This window comes from Chlorocebus sabaeus, chromosome 25, assembly GCF_047675955.1.
Source record: "Chlorocebus sabaeus isolate Y175 chromosome 25, mChlSab1.0.hap1, whole genome shotgun sequence".
NCBI classification, from domain to species: Eukaryota; Metazoa; Chordata; class Mammalia; order Primates; family Cercopithecidae; genus Chlorocebus; species Chlorocebus sabaeus.
Genome location: NC_132928.1, coordinates 58,009,795 through 58,014,208, shown reverse-complemented (window position 1 = coordinate 58,014,208; position 4,414 = coordinate 58,009,795). Strand labels below are relative to the sequence as shown.

General features: G+C 44.5%; 1 pseudogene; it reads right to left on the bottom strand.

The window, feature by feature from the left end:
- Nucleotides 1–311: 311 nt before the first annotated feature.
- On the bottom strand, nucleotides 312–1,659 carry LOC103230589 (large ribosomal subunit protein uL4 pseudogene; annotated as a pseudogene).
- Between the last annotated feature and the right edge of the window lie 2,755 nt (nucleotides 1,660–4,414).

Below are 4,414 nucleotides of genomic sequence, written 5' to 3'. Positions count from 1 at the left end.
TCTCCTGACCTCAAGTGATCCACCCGCCTCCGCCTCCCAAAGTGCTGGGATTACAGGCATGAGCCACCGTGCCTGACCTGAGGTAGTATTTCATTGTGATTTTGATTTTGATTTCCGCAATAATTACTGATGTTGACCCTCTTATGCTTTGTAATTAATAAAAATATTTTTAAAGGAAAAAGTCATATATTGGTACTTTAACATCATTTTCTCTGTGCTCTTTTTTTCTCACTGCCTCTTTGATCAGGTCTTTATTCAAAAGAAGCTGTCCAAAATGATTTGATCTTTATGGAATAATCAAATTTAAGAGTTTATGCAGTAGACTTCTTTTCCTCTGTAGTAGGCTTCTTTTCTGCTGGCTTCTTTTCAGGGGCTGGTTTCTTGGTAGCTGCTGCCTTTTTTCCCACCAGAGGTTTCTTCTGCTTTTTAACATCAACAGCAGGCTGCTTTCCTTTGTTACCTACCACAGGCTTCTTGCCTGCAACCTACTTCTCATCCGATTTGGCTTCTAGCGCGGCAGCTGCCGCTGCTGCCTTATCCACCCAGAGCTTGTGATTCTTGGCCTGGCGAAGAATGGTGTTCCGACGCATTGTCTTTGTGTATGGGTTTAGCTTCAACATGATTCTCACATTTTTCAGTAGGTTCTTCTTTAGAACTCTGCGATGAATCTCCTTGCGTGGTGCTCAAAGGGCTCTCTGGATCTCTGGGCTTTATAAGATTTTGCTAAGATCTGTATTGATCATCTTGTGGATGGGAAGACTGTAGTTACTCTTGGGGGAAGCAGCTTTACGGCAAATGCCATACAATTCATCTAACTTCCGGAAAGCACTTTCGGTCCAAATGCAGAAACGTCCCACAGGCCCACCAGGAGCAAGTTTCAAAATGTTCAGTTTGCTTACATTAAGCAGAGTAATTCCAGGGATGTTTCTGAAGGCCTTGATGATACCATTATCCTCATGATGGATGATGCAGGGGCCTCTGTGCTGGATACGGTGATGGTTTCTCATTTTGCCCTTGCCAACTCTCATTTGCTGAGAGGCATAGACCTTTTTGATATCATTCCAGGCTTTAAGTTTCTTAAGAAGCAAAACAGCCTCCTTGATCTTCTTGTATCCTCCAACTTTATCTTCGACTACCAAAGGAAGTTCAGGGACTTCCTCAGTACGATATCCTTTAGATATGACCAGTGCTAGTAAGGCTGAGGCAGCCAGGGTAGAACAGATGGCATATCGTTTTTGGGTTGTGTTCACTCTTTGATGCTAATGGCATCAGGTTTTGGTTGGTGTAAACATTCGGCCTCCATAACACGTTTCCAGAAGCACCCTGGCCAGAAAGGTGAGTCCCACCACCTCGAACTCTGGGAATTTGAGCCACAGCTCTGTCAGTACCCAAAGACTCAGCACTGGTTTGATGACCTGCTAATTCACCGAAAGCATACAGCTGTCTGTTGTTTTTGTGCAAGTTGGTGTGAACAAAGTTCACAATATCTGGTCGAACAGGAGCCTTGAATACAGCAGGCAAAGTGACATTTTTGTCAGATGACTGCCCCTTTTCAGAGTACAGCAATATCAGTGGGCGAGCACACACCATGATGGAGAGGAGAGAGCCATGCTCCTCTCAGCACGGCTGTTGCCACAGGAAAAGTTCTCTGTGTTTTTAAAAATGTGCCCCACATTTTAATTTTGCACTGGGTCCTGGAAATTATGTAGGCAGCCTTGCATATGGGAAAGGTTAATGAAAAGAAAAAATGGACTGGGTAGTAACTTAATAATCTGAGTGTATGATACTTGTTTATAGGGAGATAGTGATCATCACTGGTTTCCCATCTCTGTTGACTCAGTGAAAGTCTGAGAGATTTATTTAGAAAGGAAAACTGCCTTAGTGCATGCAGCTTGCTGTAAAGAATCTCATCACTAGTTCCACTTTCGATTACAGCCTCTCCTCTGTCACACATCACCTGTGTAAGTGCTGGGCAAATCATTAAACCTCTCTCTTAAGCCTTGATTCCAGAGGAGTTATGGGTCTGGTGGCCAGGCAGGTAGGAGGGGGCAGATCCTGAGATGGGCCAGCATCCTCCTGGAAGTGACTTGCCTTGTTTACAGGCTACTGAATAGCTTTCAAACCAGCAAGAGTGAAGGGGGAAATGGGGTTTTATCTTTCAACAAGGGGGACTGGGCCACTTCTGCAGGCCTAGGGAGTTATGTGGAATCTGAGCATTCAAGATCCTCAAGTGGGCTGAGTGCAGTGACTCAGGTCTGTAATCTCAGCACTTTGGGAAGCCGAGGCAGGACGACTGTTTGAGCCCAGGAGTTTGAGATCAGCCTAAGTAACATAGCGAGCCCTCATCCCAATAAAAAACAAAACAATTAGCCAGGCATGGTGGCATGTGCCTGTAGACCTAACTACTCAGGAGGGTGAGGCAGGAGGATTGCTTAAGCCCAGGATGTTGAGGCTGCAGTGAGCTGTGATCGTGCCACTGCATTCCAGCCCGGGCAACAGAGTGAAATCCTGTCTCAAAAAAAAAAAAAAAAAAAAAAAAAGAAAAAAGAAAAGACCCTCAGGAGCATCTACCCAGATATCCCATCCCAAGTCTCTAGGCCCTGTTCTTTCCCTAACAAGATCCTGACTTTGGCATAGGAAACTTGCTGAGGCTGAAAATTCATTGTTCTTTGAAATTCTGCCACCTTAAAATGAATTCTGGGCCTGGTCTTCAACTCTATTCTTCAGCTTCAGGAAATAAAACTCTCTTTAAATACTTTCAATTAGAGAATTAGAGAATCTCTGATTCTCATATTTTGCTTTAAATTCACAATTGATTGCCCTGCATCTGTCACATCTGTCATTTTCTTTTTTCCAAGCTAAGAATGGAGTTTAGCGGGAGCTGCTCCATTTCAAAATCCTTAAAATGACCGTATCTCCTGTTCCTCTCAAATGCTAGAGACGGCATGACTTTCACATTCCCCTCTACTTGTATCCCTCTCACTTCACCAGAGGTGAACATTTTAGCAATGAATGCCACTGCTACTGCATGTCAGAGACTACTGGTATCAGTACTTACTCCACCTACCACCAGTGATGTGATCCTTATTGCTCTCTCTTCAATGGGTGATCTAATTCCAGAATCCCATCCTTAGAACCTGTTTTCTGGGACCAATACGGGTACTAACCCTCTTCAGTTGGGCCCTTTAGAAACAGTTGGCTACAACGATTCAGACGCATGTGATTTATCGAAGGAGTGCTCAGCTCTCTAAGAGACGAAGAGATGAAAGACAACGAAGGGAAAAGGCCAAGCAAAAATGGTCTCAGATAAAGTCTAGCCTTGGCCAAATTCAAGGGCGTGTGTGGCATCTCAAGCATATATCACAACATCGAGTTGTCCCACCTTCAGATAAGGGGTTCAGGCTTTTGGACCCCAATATCAGTCTACCATTGGCTCCAAGGTACCCCCAGGGATGGGACTTAATTCAGAGGTGAAGTGGCTCCCATTGGCAGACAGCAGTTCTCCAGAGAAGGGGGAAACTGTGAGCCATTGGCAGCCAACGTTAACATCCACAATAGCTGGGGAATGGAATCTGGGCATCAGATGCACTTTCTACCCTCCTTTCAGGATGGTGACCAGTGTGGTTTACACTGCTAGGATTCCTTGCCATTTCTTTTTTAATCGGGTTCAAAAATAGGGGAGTCTGGCCGGGCGTGGTGGCTCATGCCTGTAACCCCAGCACTTTGGGAGGCCAAGGTGGGATCACTTGAGGTCCAGAGTACGAGACCGGCCTGGCCAGTCGATATGGTGAAACCCCATCTCTACTAAAAAAACAAAAATTAGCCTGGTGTGTGGCGCGTGCCTGTAATCCCAGCTACTCAGGAAGCAGAGGCAGGTGAATTGCTTGAACCTGGGAGGCGGAGTTAGCAGTGAGCTGAGATTGCACCACTGCACTCCAGTCGGGGAGAAAGAGTAAAACTTTATCTCCAAAAAAAAAAAAAATTATATATATATATATATATATATATATATATATTTATATATATAAAAATAATAGGGAGGTCCTAGCACCAGATCACAGGGAATAAAACAACTAGGCCAGGTTATTTATTCCCCTGGTGTCCTCCCTGTAAGATCACCTTAGGCTGGCTGTATCCCTTGGCCAAAAGTCAAGGTAGCCCTCTTCATGTGACTTTGTCCTTCCAGGTGTTGGTAACCTCTGCCTTCCCTCAACCCTTCAAGCTGTACTATCCTTTGTAGTTTCTTTAAGCCCTACCACCTTTATAAATTTACCTTTATTAAATTCTCCTTGAGTTATTTTGAGTGTCCTTTGACGTAAAACAGAATGCTACCCTGGTAGTAACTGATGAGATCAAGGAAGGTAAGCAGTTCAGTCTTCACTGTAAGTGCAATGAGACTTCATCAAAGGGTTTC